General features: G+C 46.6%; 1 protein-coding gene across 4 annotated transcripts in view; it reads left to right on the plus strand.

Moving 5' to 3' along the window:
• Positions 1 to 21,820, plus strand: part of LOC115156999 (protocadherin-15) — a 329,145-nt gene that overhangs the window by 263,133 nt on the left and 44,192 nt on the right. The window lies entirely within an intron of this gene.

The raw sequence follows: 21,820 nt of genomic DNA on the forward strand, positions 1-21,820 counted from the left end.
TGTGTGAAAGCCATTTGTGCAACAATGATTTTTCACCCCACCACATCGAATCATTATCAATACCGAATATCAAGTGCATTTGAGACCCATGAAGTCCATGTAAAGTTCTCAACATCTCGACATGCTTTATATATACAGTATGTTGTGTGCACACTCCCAAACCATGTAGGTCTCTTAACTTGGTCCAGTTCCCTGTTGCCAGGGGAGTAGAGCTGTGTTGTAATCTGGTGGGGGGATGTGTGTGTAAACCAGCTCTTTAACAAGCCAACCTTATCTGTTGATTGATCAAGGCTACAGAGCCAGAAACATGGCCAATGAAAAGCCTTGGATGGGGGATTAAATGGATGCCATGTCCTACACAGCGGTAGAAGGTCGCCGGTGATATAGGCTCTCTGGCAGGCGGGGGAATAACGGTGGCTCTTGGTAACAGGCCACCTAGCAGGCAGCACTGCCTGGATCAGTTGTTAATTAGAGCCTGTGGAGACATTAGCCAGGTGTTTGGTCCCCCTCCACAGCCAGGTCTCAACAATCTGCACCCCTAGTCTCTTTCTCTCCAGCCATCCCTCTCTCCTTCTACTCCCCTATATAAATGCATTATTGCATGGAACTCCCTTCCATCTCATATTACTCAAATGAACAGCAAAGCTGGTTTCAGAAAACAGAGAAAGCAACACCTCACGGCACAACGCCTCTCCCCTATTTCACCTAGATAGTTTGTGTGTATGTATTGTGTGTATGTATTGATAAACTCAACAAAAAAAGAAACGTCCTCTCACTGTCAACTGCGTTTATTTTCAGCAAACTTAACATGTGTAAATATTTGTATGAACTTAACAAGATTCAACAACTGAGACATAAACTAAACAAGTTCCACAGACATGTGACTATCAGAAATTGAATAATGTGCCCCTGAACAAAGGGGGGGGGGTCAAAATCAAAAGTAACAGTCAGTATCTGGTGTGGCCACCAGCTGCATTAAGTACTGCAGTGCATCTCCTCATAGACTGCACCAGATTTGCCAGGTCTTGCTGTGAGATGTTACCCCACTCTTCCACCAAGGCACCTGCAAGTTCCCGGACATTTCTGGGGGGAATGGCCCTAGACCTCACCCTCCGATCCAACAGGTCCCAGACGTGCTCAATGGGATTGAGATCCGGGCTCTTCGCTGGCCATGGCAGAACACTGACATTCCTGTCTTGCAGGAAATCACGCACAGAACGAGCAGTATGGCTGGTGGCATTGTCATGCTGGAGGGTCATGTCAGGATGAGCCTGCAGGAAGGGAACCACAGGAAGAAGGATGTCTTCCCTGTAACGCACAGTGTTGAGATTGCCTGCAATGACAACAAGCTCAGTCCGATGATGCTGTGACACACCGCCCCAGACCATGACGGACCCTCCACCTCCAAATCAATCCCGCTCCAGAGTATAGGCCTCGGTGTAACGCTCATTCCTTCGACAATAAACGCAAATCTGACCATCACCCCTGGTGAGACAAAACCGCGACTCGTCAGTGAAGAGCACTTTTTGCCAGTCCTGTCTGATTCAGCGACGGTGGGTTTGTGCCCATAGGCGACGTTGTTGCCGGTGATGTCTGGTGAGGACCTGCCTACAAGCCCTCAGTCCAGCCTCTCTCAGCCTATTACGGACAGTCTGAGCACTGATGGTGGGATTGTGCGTTCCTGGTGTAACTCGGGCAGTTGTTGTTGCCATCCTGTACCTGTCCCGCAGGTGTGATGTTCGGATGTACCAATCCTGTGCAGGTGTTGTTACACGTGGTCTGCCACTGAGAGGACGATCAGCTGTCCGTCCTGTCTCCCTGTAGCGCTGTCTTAGGCGTCTCACAGTACGGACATTGCAATTTATTGCCCTGGCCACATGTGCAGTCCTCATGCCTCCTTGCAGCATGTCTAAGGCACGTTCATGCAGATGAGCAGGGACCCTGGGCATCTTTCTTTTGGTGTTTTTCAGAGTCAATAAAAAGGCCTCTTTAGTGTCCTAAGTTTTCATAACTGTGACCTTAATTGCCTACCGTCTGTAAGCTGTTAGTGTCTTAACGACCGTTCCAGAGGTGCATGTTCATTAATTGTTTATGGTTCATTGAACAAGCATGGGAAACAGGGTTTAAACCCTTTACAATGAAGATCTGTGAAGTTATTTGGATTTTTACGAATTATCTTTGAAAGACAGGGTCCTGAAAAAGGGACGTTTCTTGTTTTGCTGAGTTTATGTAGACTATGTGGTCTGTTTTTTAAAATGTATGTAGTTCTGTTCTTGTCTAGTCATGTTCTGTAGTATTTTATTTTTCATGTTTTGTGTGGACCCCAGGAAGAGTAGCTGCTGCTTTCACAACAGCTAATGGGGATCCTAATAAAACGCCACATACTAGTCAACTTACAGTCCACAAAATAATGCCTCCCCCTCCCTATATCCCTCCCTACTCCGTCTGTGGGCCTCTCAGGAACCAATGACCCATTTAACTCAGTATCAGTGGACTCAGGTCCCTGTGCTATGCCAATCAATCAGTGTACATCAATAATTCACTGTCCTGTTACACTGTCCATTTCAACCAATCTATGTGTTGCAGACATTTTTATGTAATATTCAGCATTTATCAACTGTTCAGTTTAGAACGTGGCATATAATGTAGCCTAATGTATAATGGCGTTACAATGTAAGAGTGTGGAATCCTTGAGCTGCGGTGAAAGGTTATTGGATCACCTGATTGGATGATAGAAACGTTTGTCTTGTATCTGAAGCTCTGTCGTTGAACTTCTAAGACAAGAACATTTGGGAATCTGTGGAGATTTTAATAAGTGTATGAGGTGGGTTGATTCTGAACATCAATGACCATGAATTTGCATAGGGCTGACGAAGAGCTTGATATTATAGATTATATTTGTTTAGTGTGCGTAAAGTGACGTGAGGTTGGCTGGCTGGCAGAAGCTCTATCTGGCAAGTGACACCAGTGGATTCCCCCTCTGAGTGGAACTAACTGGGAAGATGCCCACCAAAACCTTTCCTTCCACGCCGCTTATCTTATAAAAACACTTAATGAAGCCGCAGTGATTTTCACTAAATCAACCACCAGCGTAACCACTTCTGAGTTTGTCATTTTGACGATCACAGCAACCACTGTCTCGTTTTCTGCTTACCTCCGTGGATGTGTGAATTAGCTTTTTTGATCTGCCCTTCCTGAGTAAGACTAGTGCATGAAAAATAATGAGGAAAACGCAGCATCCAAGGCAAGATGGGCTTTTACACCGTGTCTGTGAAGTAAGCAGCCCTGTGCCCTGCAAGCAATTGAAAGCGGAAAAACCCTGCATTCGATTGTTTATTCGTTATTACACAGTACACACACACAAGGCTATTGCATAGAAACAACATGTCAGCCATTTGATTACTTTTACACCGTATACCTTTGAGCATAAATGCCTGCTGAATAAGAGAAGTCTAACAATAGAAATGAGAACAAGAACAGCTGCAGTTTTGCATGCCAGTACCTGTCAATCATGATCATCAGATTACCTGTAGAGGTAGACGATTAAAAGATCCTAATAGGATGACTTAACGAACGTGAACATTGTGCCAGAGCCTGCCTGCTAAGCAATGGTCATGCTATATAAAGGCAATCGCCGTGCTCTGTCCCTGGCATACAGGTTAGTGGAGCAGGGCGGGGAAAAGGAAGGGAGTGTAACTAGGTACTAGATGTGCTGCGATAGTCATGATATGAGTCACAGTTAAATAGTGGGGAAGCTCCATCTTCTCCATGACCCTCATTGGGTTGGAGCAGAGAGCAAGGGGGGAGACAGAGTGCTGCCTGCCTAGCTGTGTGTGTCCCAGGCAGGCATGGATGGAAGGATGGGTTGTACCGGCCTAACCCCCTGGCGCGCATCACAGCCGTGTGATTAGTCTCTCTGTGGAAAAATAATGGGCAAGGCCAGATTAATGAGCCCACCACACACACACATAGAACACACACACACACACACGTGGACACACACATGGAACACACACACGTGGACACACACTGTAAAACATGTCCTATTGTTTTTACAGTAATTACTGGCAGCACAGAAGCCATTGCAATAAAATCACAGCAATTGCTAACAGTGAATAGTAATTATATATTACAGCATACCAATGAATATTTGTAATTCACTTGCACTTCTAGAGGCTTAAACAAAGGCTTCTAAACTGGCAGTGACTACAGGGCAAAAGGACATGGCTAAAAACTCAACCATTAAAGAGTTGAGACTTGCTGCCACTCTGATTTGTCCCCGATACACATTAAATTGTTATGGAACTACTGCCACGTTTCAGTTAAATTAGTACAGCACTCACTAACAGCTGCAACAAATATAGCCTCTTACAACACACACCTCAAAATATGTTAATGAGCCAGAAGAAAAAAACATGCACCCACTAGTGTTCAAACAGTTTTTGGCGCTCCAAAAAATACAGTATGGTACTGTATTATGTTGGGTGGTAATGAATTACAGTAAATTACTGGCAGCACAGTAGCCAGTAAATTACATTAGATTTAAAGGTAAAGGTTTTCAGTTTTCAAAAATATGGTATTGTACTGTATTCTGTGTGGTGGTACTGAATTACAGTAAATTACTGGCAGCACAGTAGCTAGTAAATTACTGTAGATTTAGAGGTAAAGGTTTCTAGTTTTCAAAAATATGGTATGGTACTGTATTCTGTTGGGTACAGCATTTTCACAAACAGGTGAAACAAATAAAGCCTCTTAAGAGGCACGCCTCAAAATATGTTAATGAGCCAGAGATTATTTAGTCACCCACAACATTTTCCCACAATGCACCATAATTCAAATTATGCTGCTGTAACAAATACAGCAAAACAGGTAATACAGTACCTTACTGTAAAAATAGTGTCAAATAATTTTACAGCAGTGTGCCCTTAATGCATTGCTCTTTACAGTAGCTAACTGTAAATGTTTCTCTGTAAATCTACAGTGGCACGCACCACTTTGAAGTTACTCCTGAAGTATTTTGAGTTTGTTGATATTCTGTTTTGCATTGCTGCATTTAACTGGATTAAACGTGTAACAACCTTAAATATGTGTTTAGAGTTGTAGAGAGGCGTGGCCTCGCAGCCACCAGCCTGTTTTATCATAAGGAGTGTTTATGCTACAGACTGGGTTGTGCAACGTTACACTGCTGTGGTGCGGTGTTTAATGTCATCTGTCATGGCTGTGTGCATTCCTAATGGTCAGGTCCAATTAACAACCTGGCAGAGTCCTGCTGTTTAGTCCACCCTATTCTCCTCCTCCTCCTGCATCCATCCTCTCTCTCCACCCACCCACACCCACCCTCTTTCTCTTTCCACCCACCCTCTCTCTCCACCCTCCCTCTCTCTCTCCTCCACCCTCTCTTTCTCTCTCTCTCTCATGATTAGGGAAGTGGACTCCCTGCAGTATTAGTATGCAGCTGTTGGCAGTCCCCACGCACCGCTACCAGCACGGAGGTCAGGCAAACAAACACAATATTAGCATAACATAGCTCATTAACATGTCCTAATGCTAGCAGCTGAGTTAGCCACAGTGCACTGTCAAACAGATGTGGTGTGATGGGCGACGGCCTTGTTAATTAACGTAATTAAGATTGTTGAAAGCGAGATGAGATGACACTTAACGGAATGTATAGGTGTACTTGCCTCTTCAGAGCCACCAGTTGTTCCATATTGAATGTGACTGCCATCTGGTACATGTTCGTTGTTTACTAAATAGTCCAATGTTTTTTAGTGTTTTTTAGTAATAATCCCTCACCCGTCTGTCCTCCATACTCAAGTCCCTTTTCTTTTGACTGAATGTTTTTATGACTTTTATGAAGTTTATTATGATGTGACTCAGCTATTAAACTGTTTGCATCCGCTAACAAACACATGACTCACAGAACCTCTAAATTATTAACAACGATATAAATGCGCACTCGTAAAAAGTGCCCGAAAAAAAATATCCCCAGCTACTTACGACCAAGGTTACCATCGCTACTGCATCACAGAGTGCTACAGGCAAAGTTGTGTGTTGATCGCACTGAAATACATTTTTGTTTTATTTATAGCTGGTGTTAGCAGCCTAGAATCATAGAGGCAATGACACTGAAACAAACATGAAAATCTCGCAACAACAGACATCACGATTAACATTCTGATTTGCTACACGTCATTGAGAAGTCACCTGTGTGCATTGCAAACATTGATGGCATATCAGTGAGATTATTGGATCATTACTGGGCTCATTAATGTGTGTGAGTGTGAGCGCACATGTGCAGGTGTCTGTCTGTCTGTCTGTCTGTGTGTGAGTTTCCTGTGTCTTTAGTTGGATAGATGGATAAACAGCTTTGCCGTATAGCCTGAAAATCATTGTTGTTCTCATTAGAATTCCATTACTTTTATCCCACAATGTCTTAATTAAACAGCCCTCATCTGCTCTCTTACAACAAGGGTCCATCGTTTAAATATTGATTGTGCTTTTAAATTATTTATCACGTATCGGTTTATCTTATTTTAAAACTCTCCTGAGCATGGTTGGAAAATGTGAAGCTGCACTATGGGTAAATCATGCAAATGTAATTTTGATGGCACGCCCTCTGGGTTTAATGTGTTAGCTACCAGTCTTGACATTAAGGGTTAGACAGCTAGCTAGCATCAAAGGAGAATGTGTAGAAACTATAAATGTGTTATTTTATGTTTTATGATTAAATAGTCGATTTAAGGGCAACTTTAAAGGATACTTAAAGGTTCCCTTGATGCTCTTCTCTTTTGCTACTTGTTTTCTCAATAGCCAATTTGACTCACATACTCATAGTATTATTGTATATCCCAAGTGTTGAACAGAAAGCTGCTCAAATAGTTAGGTACTGAAGTGCTCGTGCTAGATTTGTAGCTCACTCTGATATAATGTGCATTCAGGAAAGTATTCAGACCCCTTCCCTTTTTCCACATTTTGTTACGTTACAGCCTTATTCTGAAATGAATTCAATTATTTTTGGGGGGCTCATCAATCTATACACAACACCCAACAATAACAAAGCGAAAACAGGTTTTTATAAGTATTCAGACCCTTTGCTATGAGACTTGAATTTGAACTCAGGTGCATCTTGTTTCCATTGATCATCCTTGAGATGTTTCTACAACTTGATTGGAGTCCATCTGTGGTAAATTCAACTGATTGAACATGATTTGGAAAGGCACACACGTCTATATAAGGTCACACAGTTGACAGTGCATGTCAGAGCAAAAACCAAGTCATGATGTCGAAGGAATTGTCCGTAGAGCTCCGAAACAGGATTGTGTCGAGTCACAGGCTTGGGGAAGGGTACCAAAATATTTCTGCAGCATTGAAGGTCCCCAAGAACACAGTGGCCTCCATCATTCTTAAATGGAAGAAGTTTGGAGCCACCAAGACTCTTCCTAATACTGGCCGCCCAACCAAACTGAGAAATCGGGGGAGAAGGGCCTTTGTCAGGGAGGTGACTAAGAACCCGATGGTCACTCTGACAGAGCTCCAGAGTTCCTCTGTGGATATGGTAGAACTTTCAACAAGGACAACCATCTCTGCAGCACTCCACCAATCAGGCCTTTATGGTAGAGTGGCCAGACGGAAAACAATCCTCAGTAAAGGCACATGAAAGCTTGCTTGAAGTTTACCAAAAGGCACTTAAAGGACACTCAGACCATGAGAAACAATATTCTCTGGTCTGATGAAACCAAGATTGAACTCTTTGGCCTGAATGCCAAGCGTCACGTCTGGAGGAAACCTAGCACCATCCCTACGGTGAAGCATGGTGGTGGCTGGAAGACTAGTCAGGATCGAGGGAAATATAAACGGAGCAAAGTACAGAGAGATCCTTGATGTAAACCTGCTTGAGAGATCCTTGATGTAAACCTGCTTGAGAGATCCTTGATGTAAACCTGCTTGAGAGATCCTTGATGTAAACCTGCTTGAGAGTGCTCAGGACCTCAGACTGGTGCGAAGGTTCACCTTCTAACAGGACAACGACCCTAAGCACACAGCCAAGACAATGCATGAGTGACTTCGGGCCAAGTCTCTGAATGTCCTTGAGTGGCCCAGCCAGAAACTTGAACCCAAACTAACATCTCTGACCTGAATATAGCTGTGCAGCAACGCTTTCCATCCAACCTGACAGCGCTTGAGAGGATCTGCAGAGAAGAATGGGAGAAACTCCCCAAATACAGGTGTGCCAAGCTGGTAGTGTCATACCCAAGAGGACTTGAGGCTGTAATTGCTGTGTACATTTGTAAAAAAAGAAAAATAAAAAAAAGAAGAAAATTACTGTTTTTGCTTTGTCGTTACGGGGTATTGTGTGTAGATAGATGTGTCACGTCCTGACCAGTAAAAGAGGTTGTTTGTTATTGTAGTTTGGTCAGGGCGTGGCAGAGGGTGTTTGTTTTATGTGTTTCGGGGGTTTTGGTATATGTTCTATGTTAGTATATTTCTATGTCCGTGTCTAGTTTTTCTATTTCTATATTTAGGGTTTTTGTTTGACCTTCAATTGGAGGCAGCTGTTTCTTGTTGCCTCTGATTGGAGGTCCTATTTAGTAGAGGTTTTTCAGCTTGTGTTTGTGGGTGGTTGTTTTCAGTCTAGTGTTTTGTACCTGACGGAACTGTTAAACTGTCGTTCGTTTCTTGTTTTGTTTACGTGTTCAATAAAAGTTAAAAATGAGCACTCAACCCGCTGCGCCCTTCAACGGCCGTTACAGAACCGCTCCCGCTCCTCGCCCTAGCCCTGAGGTGCATGACTCCAGTCTGGCGCCTCCAAAGCCAGCACCACGCACCAGGCCTCCAGTGCGTCAGCCTAGTCCAGTTCGTCCTGCTCCTGCTCCTCGCACTAGCCCTGAGGTGCGTGTTTTCAGTCTGGCGCCTCCAAAGCCAGCACCATGCACCAGGCCTCCAGTGCGTCAGCCCAGTCCAGTACGTCCTGTTCCCGCTCCTTGCACTAGCCTTGGGGTGCGTGTCTCCAGTCTGGTACCTCCAGTACCAGCCCCACGCACCAGGCCTCCAGTGCATCAGCCCAGTCCAGCTCGTCCTGCTCCTGCTCCTCGCACTAGCCTTGGGGTGCGTGTCTCCAGTCTGGTACCTCCAGTACCAGCCCCATGCATCAGGCTTCCAGTGCGCATTCCCTGTCCAGGACTTCCGGCAACAGTGCCTCATCCAGAGTGTCCGGCAACAGTGCCTCGTCCAGAGTGTCCAGCAACAGTACCCCGTCCAGAGTGTCCAGCAACAGTACCCTGTCCAGAGTGTCCGGCAACAGTGCCCCATCCAGAGTGTCCGGCAACAGTGCCCCGTCCAGAGTGTCCGGCAACAGTGCCCCGTCCAGAGTGTCCGGCAACAGTGCCCCGTCCAGAGTGTCCGGCAACAGGGCCCCGTCCAGAGATGGCTCACAGTTTGGAGTCTGCAGAGACGGCCCACAGTCCGGAGCCAGCAGAGCGGCCCACAGTCCGGAGCCAGCAGGGACGGCCCACAGTCCGGAGCCGGCAGGGACGGCCCACAGTCCGTAGCCGACAGAGACGGCCCATATTCCGGAGCCGACAGAGACGGCCCACAGTCCGGAGCCGACAGAGACGGCCCACAGTCCGGAGCCGACAGAGCAGCCAGAGTCACCCTACAGTCCGGAACCGGCGCAGCCAGAGTCGCCCTACAGTCCCGAACCGGCGCAGCCAGAGTCGCCCTCCAGTCCGGAGCTCCCAGAGTCGCCCTCCAGTCCGGAGCTCCCAGAGTCGTCCTCCAGTCCGGAGCTCCCAGAGTCGCCCTCCAGTCCGGAGCTCCCAGAGTCGCCCTCCAGCCCGAGGTCTCCAGCGACGCGCTTCAGCCCGAGGTCTTCAGCGGGGGTGGACAGGTTAGGTTGGGGACTAAGGCCAGAGCCTGAGCCACCTCCATAGGAGGAGGATTGGGGAGGGGAGGTGTAGCACGGGAGCCGTCGGTGACCGTAGCCACCCTCCCTTCCCTCCCTTTAGTTTAGGATTCTTTTTTGTTTTGGGGTTTATTTTTTGTGTGAGGTGCATCCGGGGTCTACACCTTGGGGGGGGGGGGGGTACTGCTGTACCTATCATTCTTAGTATATATCGTGTAAATTCCCCAGTGTAGATATGTATAGATTGCATTTTGATACATCTACAGTGCTATTTGGGTTGTTAATTGGATTTGTCCCACCATTGTTGATTTCTTCCGTTTGTTTTGTATTTTTCTTTACATTTTAGCCGTTTGACATTTGACTGCATTGTTAGGAGCTTGTAACATAAGTATTTCGCTGCACCGCTATAACACCTGCTGAACTGTGTACGCGACCAATACACTTTGATTTGATTCATTGTAACAACAGGTTTTTAATTTGCAACATACACACCCATTATCCATTATGCATGCTTCATATTGATGTATTCCATCTGGACGGGAAGGAATCGGTTTGTTTTGAACGGCTTTAGATAAGTTCACAGGTCTGAGAGTTGACCTTTACCTCTTGTTTGCAAAAGGACAGCCTCAGTATGCCAACTGGTTTCTAACTGCACCGATCCTAATCTCTTTGAAAAGGTCAGTGTCTAATACTCACGCTAGCAAAACAGTTGCTCCCCCAAAACATCTTAAGGCTCTTTGTCGATTAGGCCCAGTCTGAAAAAAGCCAAATAGCCAACATGGATGCTTTTTAGTTTCTCTTGGCGTCGTTGAGAGTACAAAACTTTCGGAGTTAGCTTTTCCCGTTGTGTGCAGTGAAAGAAGCCATAGTGTCTAGTGGCCGAGTCAGCTGTTTTCTGGGAGGATTGATGCTGTCTATAATCCATATCAGAGCGCATGCTTTCCTTAGATCTCACACGGTCTGCTAGAGGGCTCAGCATGGGTAACATGAGCATTTGTCTCTCACGCCAACACAGAACAGAAGCAGGCTTCATGACCTTACACAAACACATAACTTGGATCGAAGTCAATTTGTTTCCCTGCACTTCTAGTAAGTAGAACGCTGTTTAGTGTTGATTTAAACCAGGATCTCAGCACATTGTTGGCTTTGTTATTATTTCAGACTGTGTCAATTCATTTTTATTCAAGTGGATTATTCTGGTTATCCTTAATACAAGTGGATTACATCTTGACCATGTTCTATTATAATATCCACCCGGCACAGCCAGAAGAGGACTGGCCACCCCTCATAGCCTGGTTCCTCTCTAGGTTTCTTCCTAGGTTTTTGGCCTTTCTAGGGAATTTTTCCTAGGGAGTTTTCCCTAGCCACCGTGCTTCTTTCACATGCATTGCTTGCTGTTTGGGGTTTTAGGCTGGGTTTCTGTACAGCACTTTGAGATTTCAGCTGATGTACGAAGGGCTATATAAATACATTTGATTTGATTTGATTTGATTATTCTGGTTATCCTTAATACAAGTGGATTATTATGGTTATCCTTAATAACAAGTGGAGTATTCTGGTTATCCTTAATACAAGTGGAGTATTCTGGTTATCCTTAATACAAGTGGATTATTCTGGTTATCCCTAATACAAGTGGATTATTATGGTTATCCTTAATAACAAGTGGAGTATTATGGTTATCCTTTATAACAAGTGGAGTATTTTGGTTATCCTTAATAACAAGTGGATTATTATGGTTGTCCTTAATAACAAGTGGATTATTATGGTTGTCCTTCATAACAAGTGACATGCTTTAGTCAAGACCTGGATTAAATGTGGCTCTTATCATTAATTTAATATTTTCTGTGGGTTTTGGCAAATTTTCATATCAGTGTTGCAGACTGCTTCCATCCCTTGCGTTATCTTCCAATTACACTTCAGAAGATGAAATGATGTGATATAATATGAAGATCAAATGAAGAGATGTGAATTGGATTTCATCGTGAAGTTAAGTTGCATCTAAAAAACATATATATAATATTTGCTGCATTTTTATAACAGTCAGTCCCCAGTGACATCATGTATGAACCAAAGCTAGCAGATTTAAATAATAATAATAATAATAATAATTGTGATGCAGATTTTTACTTCACTCTTGCACATTTCCTAGACTGACTACCAAAACTCTGAGGGGAAAAAAAGGAAAAAGACAAACATTCCATTACAATTCGTCAAGAAAGATATATACTGTAAATGATACTGTGAGGTTTAGCTATGTTTCCTACAGTTATTACGAGGTGCTCCAGACTCTAGGTACACCACAGCGATACAGAGAGGCATTGCTCTGTGGACATCAGTCATCTCTCACACTTAACCGTCTGCTTATGTGGAGCGGCCATTACAGCCGTGTCTGAGCCAGGGGAATGGATGAGCGCCCTCTGTGTTATCCCTGCAAACAGCAGCGCTCGCCACTCACTTGGCAGCGAGGAGGGTCTGATTGGGAAATGTCAGGGGGGATTACTGGGGTAGAATGAGCTACTGAGAGCCCGCTTGGGGTTTGTGTTATGCATGGTCTTGCATGGTGTGTGTGTGTCGTCTAAGTGCGACTCGTTTCGCACACTGCCACCCTAGGAATCCAATTTCCTCATAATGGGAGGAGAAAGGCATTACAGCTCAACTCTCTGTAATATCCTCTTTCCTTCAGAGAGAGGCTGGGGCTGTGGGGATGATATCCTGCCTTCAGAGAGAGGCTGGGGCTGTGGGGATGATATCCTGCCTTCAGAGAGAGGCTGGGGCTGTGGGGATGATATCCTCCTTCCTTCAGAGAGAGGCTGGGGCTGTGGGGATGATATCCTCTTTCCTTCAGAGAGAGGCTGGGGCTGTGGGGATGATATCCACCTTCCTTCAGAGAGAGGCTGGGGCTGTGGGGATGATATCCTCCTTCCTTCAGAGAGAGACTGGGGCTGTGGGGATGATATCCTCCCTACAGAGAGAGTCTGGGGCTGTGGGGATGATATCCTCCTTCCTTCAGAGAGAGACTGGGTCTGTGGGGATGATATCCTTCCTTCAGAGAGAGCCTGGGGCTGTGGGGATGATATCCTCCCTTCAGAGAGAGGCTGGGGCTCTGGGGATGATATCCTCCTTCCTTCAGAGAGAGTCTGGGGCTGTGGGGATGATATCCTTCCTTCAGAGAGAGGCTGGGGCTGTGGGGATGATATCCTCCTTCCTTCAGAGAGAGGCTGGGACTGTGGGGATGATATCCTCCTTCCTTCAGAGAGAGGCTGGGGCTGTGGGGATGATATCCTCCTTCCTTCAGAGAGAGTCTGGGGCTGTGGGGATGATATCCTCCTTCCTTCAGAGAGAGGCTGGGGCTGTGGGGATGATATCCTCCTTCCTTCAGAGAGAGGCTGGGGCTGTGGGGATGATGTCCTTCCTTCAGAGAGAGTCTGGGGCTGTGGGGATGATATCCTCCTTCCTTCAGAGAGAGTCTGGGGCTGTGCGGATGATATCCTCCCTTCAGAGAGAGGCTGGGGCTGTGGGGATGATATCCTTCCTTCAGAGAGAGGCTGGGGCTGTGGGGATGATATCCTTCCTTCAGAGAGAGGCTGGGGCTGTGGGGATGATATCCTCCTTCCTTCAGAGAGAGACTGGGGCTGTGGGGATGATATCCTCCTTCCTTCAGAGAGAGTCTGGGGCTGTGGGGATGATATCCTCCTTCCTTCAGAGAGAGACTGGGGCTGTGGGGATGATATCCTCCTTCCTTCAGAGAGAGGCTGGGGCTGTGGGGATGATATCCACCTTCCTTCAGAGAGAGGCTGGGGCTGTGGGGATGATATCCTCCTTCAGAGAGAGGCTGGGGCTGTGGGGATGATATCCTCCCTTCAGAGAGAGTCTGGGGCTGTGGGGATGATATCCTCCTTCAGAGAGAGCCTGGCGCTGTGGGGACGATATCCTCCCTTCAGAGAGAGTCTGGGGCTGTGCGGATGATATCCTCCCTTCAGAGAGAGGCTGGGGCTGTGGGGATGATATCCTGCCTTCAGAGAGATGCTGGGGCTGTGGGGATGATATCCTCCTTCCTTCAGAGAGATGCTGGGGCTGTGGGGATGATATCCTCCTTCCTTCAGAGAGAGTCTGGGGCTGTGGGGATGATATCAACCTTCCTTCAGAGAGAGACTGGGGCTGTGGGGATGATATCCTCCTTCCTTCAGAGAGAGGCTGGGGCTGTGGGGATGATATCCACCTTCCTTCAGAGAGAGGCTGGGGCTGTGGGGATGATATCCTTCCTTCAGAGAGAGGCTGGGGCTGTGGGGATGATATCCTCCTTCAGAGAGAGGCTGGGGCTGTGGGGATGATATCCTCCCTTCAGAGAGAGTCTGGGGCTGTGGGGATGATATCCTCCTTCCTTCAGAGAGAGTCTGGGGCTGTGGGGATGATATCCTCCCTTCAGAGAGAGGCTGGGGCTGTGGGGATGATGTCCTCCTTCCTTCAGAGAGAGGCTGGGGCTGTGGGGATGATATCCTTCCTTCAGAGAGAGTCTGGGGCTGTGGGGATGATATCCTTCCTTCAGAGAGAGGCTGGGGCTGTGGGGATGATATCCTCCTTCCTTCAGAGAGAGGCTGGGGCTGTGGGGATGATATCCTCCTTCCTTCAGAGAGAGGCTGGGGCTGTGGGGATGATATCCTCCCTTCAGAGAGAGGCTGGGGCTGTGCGGATGATATCCTCCCTTCAGAGAGAGGCTGGGGCTGTGGGGATGATATCCTCCTTCAGAGAGAGGCTGGGGCTGTGGGGATGATATCCTTCCTTCAGAGAAAGTCTGGGGCTGTGGGGATGATATCCTCCCTTCAGAGAGAGGCTGGGGCTGTGGGGATGATATCCTTCCTTCAGAGAGAGTCTGGGGCTGTGGGGATGATATCATCCTTCAGAGAGAGGCTGGGGCTGTGGGGATGATATCCTCCCTTCAGAGAGAGGCTGGGGCTGTGGGGATGATATCCTCCCTTCAGAGAGAGGCTGGGGCTGTGGGGATGATATCCTCCCTTCAGAGAGAGGCTGCGGCTGTGGGGATGATATCCTCCCTTCAGAGAGAGGCTGGGGCTTTGCGGATGATATCCTCCCTTCAGAGAGTGGCTGGGGCTGTGGGGATGATATCCTCCTTCCTTCAGAGAGAGGCTGGGGCTGTGGGGATGACATCCTCTTTCCTTCAGAGAGAGTCTGGGGCTGTGGGGATGATATCCTCCTTCCTTCAGAGAGACGCTGGGGCTGTGGGGATGATATCCTCCTCCCTTCAGAGAGAGGCTGGGGCTGTGCGGATGATATCCTCCCTTCAGAGAGAGGTTGGGGCTGTGGGGATGATATCCACCTTCCTTCAGAGAGAGTCTGGGGCTGTGGGGATGATAGCCTCCTTCCTTCAGAGAGAGGCTGGGGCTGTGGGGAGGATATCCTTCCTTCAGAGAGAGTCCGGGGCTGTGGGGATGATATCCTCCTTCCTTCAGAGAGAGGCTGGGGCTGTGGGGATGATATCCTCCTTCCTTCAGAGAGAGGCTGGGGCTGTGGGGATGATATCCTTCCTTCAGAGAGAGGCTGGGGCTGTGGGGATAATATCCTCCTTCCTTCAGAGAGAGGCTGGGGCCGTGGGGATGATATCCTCCTTCCTTCAGAGAGATGCTGGGGCTGTGGGGATGATATCCTCTTTCCTTCAGAGAGAGGCTGGGGCTGTGGGGATGATATCCTCCTTCCTTCAGAGAGAGGCTGGGGCTGTGGGGATGATATCCTTCCTTCAGAGAGAGGCTGGGGCTGTGGGGATGATATCCTCCTTCCTTCAGAGAGAGGCTGGGGCTGTGGGGATGATATCCTCCTTCCTTCAGAGAGAGGCTGGGGCTGTAGGGATGAAATCCTCCTTCCTTCAGAGAGAGGCTGGGGCTGTGGGGATGATATCCTCCCTCCATCAGAGAGAGGCTGGGACTGTGGGGATGATATCCTCCTTCCTTCAGAGAGAGACTGGGGCCGTGGGGATGATATCCACCTTCCTTCAGAGAGAGTCTGGGGCTGTGGGGATGATAGCCTCCTTCCTTCAGAGAGAGGCTGGGGCTGTGGGGATGATATCCTTCCTTCAGAGAGAGGCTGGGGCTGTGGGGATGATATCCTCCTTCCTTCAGAGAGAGGCTGGGGCTGTGGGGATGATATCCTCCTTCCTTCAGAGAGAGGCTGGGGCTGTAGGGATGAAATCCTCCTTCCTTCAGAGAGAGACTGGGGCTGTGGGGATGATATCCTCCCTCCATCAGAGAGAGGCTGGGGCTGTGGGGATAATATCCTCCTTCCTTCAGAGAGAGGCTGGGGCCGTGGGGATGATATCCTCCTTCCTTCAGAGAGATGCTGGGGCTGTGGGGATGATATCCTCTTTCCTTCAGAGAGAGGCTGGGGCTGTGGGGATGATATCCTCCTTCCTTCAGAGAGAGGCTGGGGCTGTGGGGATGATATCCTCCTTCCTTCAGAGAGAGACTGGGGCTGTGGGGATGATATCCTCCTTCCTTCAGAGAGAGGCTGGGGCTGTGGGGATGATATCCTCCTTCCTTCAGAGAGAGGCTGGGGCTGTGGGGATGATATCCTCTTTCCTTCAGAGAGAGGCTGGGGCTGTGGGGATGATATCCTCTTTCCTTCAGAGAGAGGCTGGGGCTGTGGGGATGATATCTTCCTTCCTTCAGAGAGAGGCTGGGGCTGTGGGGATGATATCCTCTTTCCTTCAGAGAGAGGCTGGGGCTGTGGGGATGATATCCTCCTTCCTTCAGAGAGAGACTGGGGCTGTGGGGATGTGGTAGGTGGAACACTCTCCCTCCATGCATGCTGCAGGAGTGTGTGTGTGTGTGTGTGTGTGTGTGTGTGTGTGTGTGTGTGTGTGTGTGTGTGTGTGTCAGTGTGTGTGTGTGTGTGTGTGTGTGTGTGTGTGTGTGTGTCAGTGTGTGTCAGTGTGTGTCAGTGTGTATGTGTCATAGGCGTGTGTCTAGGGGAGGGTTGGTGTTTGTAACATGCACACCGTGTCATGAAATATGTGGTAGGCAGCTCACGTGTTGTCGTGGAGACCTTGAGGGAGGGAGGCAGACACAGGAAGGTGTGAGGAAGGGGACAGGTGGGGACTAGAGATGAGGCAATATAACTGTGAATCTACCATCAGCTACCAAAGTTAAGAACAACAACCCGTCCTCCTCAGAATTACAATCTCAGCTCCTGACTATAGAAAGGTATTGGGTAGCATGCAGGTCAAAGCAATATCATTCAGCCCAGCCGTATTACCATGCCACAGGTGTAGGTGTTCCTCTGGCACATTGGTACTGTTGGCATGTAGCTCATGGCTAGCAAACAGACCAGAGGAACAGAACCTACTTGTTTATGAAGTACTAGATGGCCTAATTGTCACTCTGCCATTGACGACATTCGCAACCTTGACGACAGTATTCAGATTTACAGAATAGTATTCTCATTTACCAATAAAGAACCACATAAATATAGTGACAAACTGTCCTTGTTTTAACTACTATGTATTAACAAAGCCATATTTTGTTGGGGTCACCAGGCGCTAGGAATGCATAGCATTTTTTCATTTCCATATTCTAATGCCATTTTTCGATTTTGCTTGTGAAAAGATTACACATTGACGCAAGTCCAACAAATGATGTAGGTGTCCTTAGTTCACACCAGTCCCCCTGTAAGACTCTCTAAATCTCCCAAGCGTTTCATATGTAACACACTGTTGGCTCATAGACAACATTGTTTCTCATTCTCTGACCGTCTGACCAACCCTCAGTGGAGTGCTTCCCTGCATCCCAGCTGTTTCATATTTTACTGATCACCTTATGACTGCGTAATCTGCCACACCGTTGCTTTCAAATAAAATGAAATAGAATCACATTTTATTGGTCGCATACACATATTTAGCAGATGTTATTGTGGTTGTAGCTAAATGCTTGTGTCCCTTGCTAAGAAATATATACATATTAAGACAACCAATGTTGGAGTCCGGAGTATAAAAATATATTCACTGTATATATTCGTATGTATATGTGATGGGATGTATAGACATTATGGACATGTATGTGGATAGAATATGTAGTATATCTGTAGAATACGTAGGATAGAATAGTACATGTACAGCAATAGTTGAATAGGATGGCATTGACTAGAATACAGTATGTAAATATTATTAAAGTGACCAGTGATTCCATGTCTATGTACATAGGCGCTACATAGGCAGCCTCTAAGGTGCAGGGTTGAGTAACCGGGTGGTAGCCGGCTAGTGACTATGATGAAGTTCAGGGCAGGGTACTGGGCGGTAGCCAGCTAGTGACTATGATGAAGTTCAGGGCAGGGTACTGGGCGGTAGCCAGCTAGTGGTGACTGTTTAACAGTCTGATGTCCTTGAGGTAGAATCAGTTTTTCTGTCTCTCAGTCCCAGCATTGATGCACCAGTATTGACCTTGCCTTCTGGATGAAAGCGGGATGAACAGGCCGTGGTATGTTTTGATTGTCAGTGATGTGTACACCGAGGAACTTTAAGCTTTTTTTCCACTGCGGCCCCGTCAATGTGGATGGAGGCGTGCTCCCTCTACTGTCTTCTGAAGTCCACGATCAGCTCCTTCGTTTTGTTGACGTTTTGGTGACGTTTTGGTGACTTTTAGGGAGAGGTTATTTCCCTGGCACCACACCGCCAAGGCCCTCACCTCCTCCCTGTAGGCTGTCTCGTCATTGTTGGTAATCAGGCCTATTACTGTTGTGTCGTCTGCAAACTTGATGGTTGAGTTGGGGGCGTGTATGGCCACGCAGTCATGGGTGAACAGGGAGTACAGGAGGGGGCTGAGCATGCACCCTTATGGGGCATCCACATGCTGTTTGTGATGTGATTCACATCAACTGAGCCTTTATGAAATTATGATAATTTACCTGGTTAATTGCCCATGTTTTTGAGGTGAACCAGCTGTAATCAGAGACCAAATGAATCGAGTGTATTTAATTAAATGAGGTTTCACTGTGCCAAATAGGAGTTAATCAAGCTATCTGGCACGGCGACTAATGTCTCTCTGCCAGTGTTCCCGTTAACGGTGTAGTTTCACCATATCGCACAGAAATGATTTGTATCCAAACAGGGTTGTTCCACAGTCAGTCATATCCTGGGTTAGGAGGACACATCTCTGTGTTAAAATAAGTGGGTAGTTTGTCTGCTTTTCTTCTGTCTATTCTAACTCCTCAGTCTATTCTTCTAACTCCTCCGTCTATTCTTCTAACTCCTCCGTCTATTCTTCTAACTCCTCCGTCTATTCTTCTAACTCCTCCGTCTATTCTTCTAACTCCTCCGTCTATTCTTCTAACTCCTCCGTCTATTCTAACTCCTCCGTCTATTCTAACTCCTCCGTCTATTCTAACTCCTCCGTCTATTCTAACTCCTCCGTCTATTCTTCTAACTCCTCCGTCTATTCTAACTCCTCAGTCTATTCTTCTAACTCCTCTGTCTATTCTAACTCCTCCGTCTATTCTTCTAACTCCTCCGTCTATTCTTCTAACTCCTCCGTCTATTCTTCTAACTCCTCCGTCTATTCTTCTAACTCCTCTGTCTATTCTAACTCCTCCGTCTATTCTTCTAACTCCTCTGTCTATTCTAACTCCTCCGTCTATTCTTCTAACTCCTCTGTCTATTCTAACTCCTCCGTCTATTCTTCTAACTCCTCCGTCTATTCTTCTAACTCCTCCGTCTATTCTTCTAACTCCTCCGTCTATTCTTCTAACTCCTCCGTCTATTCTTCTAACTCCTCCGTCTATTCTTCTAACTTCTCTGTCTATTCTTCTAACTTCTCTGTCTATTCTAACTCCTCCGTCTATTCTTCTAACTCCTCTGTCTATTCTAACTCCTCCGTCTATTCTAACTCCTCCGTCTATTCTTCTAACTCCTCCGTCTATTCTTCTAACTCCTCCGTCTATTCTTCTAACTCCTCCGTCTATTCTTCTAACTCCTCTGTCTATTCTAACTCCTCCGTCTATTCTAACTCCTCCGTCTATTCTTCTAACTCCTCCGTCTATTCTTCTAACTCCTCCGTCTATTCTTCTAACTCCTCCGTCTATTCTTCTAACTCCTCCGTCTATTCTTCTAACTCCTCCGTCTATTCTAACTCCTCCGTCTATTCTTCTAACTCCTCAGTCTATTCTTCTAACTCCTCCGTCTATTCTTCTAACTCCTCAGTCTATTCTTCTAACTCCTCCGTCTATTCTTCTAACTCCTCCGTCTATTCTTCTAACTCCTCAGTCTATTCTTCTAACTCCTCCGTCTATTCTTCTAACTCCTCAGTCTATTCTTCTAACTCCTCAGTCTATTCTTCTAACTCCTCCGTCTATTCTTCTAACTCCTCCGTCTATTCTTCTAACTCCTCCGTCTATTCTTCTAACTCCTCCGTCTATTCTTCTAACTCCTCCGTCTATTCTAACCCCTCCGTCTATTCTTCTAACTCCTCAGTCTATTCTTCTAACTCCTCCGTCTATTCTTCTAACTCCTCAGTCTATTCTTCTAACTCCTCCGTCTATTCTAACTCCTCCGTCTATTCTTCTAACTCCTCAGTCTATTCTTCTAACTCCTCAGTCTATTCTTCTAACTCCTCCGTCTATTCTTCTAACTCCTCCGTCTATTCTTCTAACTTCTCTGTCTATTCTTCTATCTCCTCCGTCTATTCTCCTAACTCCTCCGTCTATTCTTCTAACTCCTCTGTCTATTCTTCTAACTCCTCCGTCTATTCTTCTAACTCCTCCGTCTATTCTTCTAACTTCTCTGTCTATTCTTCTATCTCCTCCGTCTATTCTTCTAACTCCTCCGTCTATTCTTCTAACTCCTCCGTCTATTCTTCTAACTCCTCCGTCTATTCTTCTAACTCCTCCGTCTATTCTTCTAACTCCTCAGTCTATTCTTCTAACTCCTCCGTCTATTCTTCTAACTCCTCCGTCTATTCTTCTAACTCCTCCGTCTATTCTTCTAACTCCTCCGTCTATTCTTCTAACTCCTCCGTCTATTCTTCTAACTCCTCCGTCTATTCTTCTAACTCCTCCGTCTATTCTTCTATCTCCTCAGTCTATTCTTCTAACACCTCCGTCTATTCTTCTATCTCCTCCGTCTATTCTTCTAACTCCTCCGTCTATTCTTCTAACTCCTCAGTCTATTCTTCTAACTCCTCCGTCTATTCTTCTAACTCCTCCGTCTATTCTTCTAACTCCTCCGTCTATTCTTCTAACTCCTCAGTCTATTCTTCTAACTCCTCCGTCTATTCTTCTAACTCCTCAGTCTATAATTTGGGTATTTTTTCTTCTTTTTTGTTTCAACTACAGTACTTCAAATCAAATATTACTGGTCGCATTACTCACTTACACATACATCAGATAGAGCTTTAAGTCTGAGAAAAGCATAGTAAAACTCTGTTCCTCAAGGACCACAGTCCTGCTGTTGATTACTCCTCGCTCTCTCTCTGTTGATTCTAATGGTTTTGAATTAGCCAGAAAGTTCACACATCTGGTTTCCCAAGATGAAGCGAGTTGCTGATGAAATGGCAAAATATGAAAACACAGTGTTTGTGGCCCTCAAGGACCTCAAGAGATTGTGCACCCTTTCCTTCTGTGGTATTAGTATGAACAGCACCGTGGTATTGGAATGTGGATTATACTGCAGTCTACATAGAGCTGGGAGAGATCATTAGCTAGCATGTGGCTTGGGAGAATGTGGTAAAAAAAATTATATATTGGTGCACCAGTCAGTAGGTCTCCATTAGTGTGTGTGTGTGTGTGTGTGTGTGTGTGTGTGTGTGTGTGTGTGTCTCATCTGTGTATCTCATCTACTGTGTGTGTGTGTGTCTCATCTGTGTATCTCATCTACTGTGTGTGTGTGTCTCATCTGTGTATCTCATCTTCTGTGTGTGTGTGTCT

Source organism: Salmo trutta, chromosome 2 (assembly GCF_901001165.1).
Source record: "Salmo trutta chromosome 2, fSalTru1.1, whole genome shotgun sequence".
Classification (NCBI taxonomy): Eukaryota; Metazoa; Chordata; class Actinopteri; order Salmoniformes; family Salmonidae; genus Salmo; species Salmo trutta.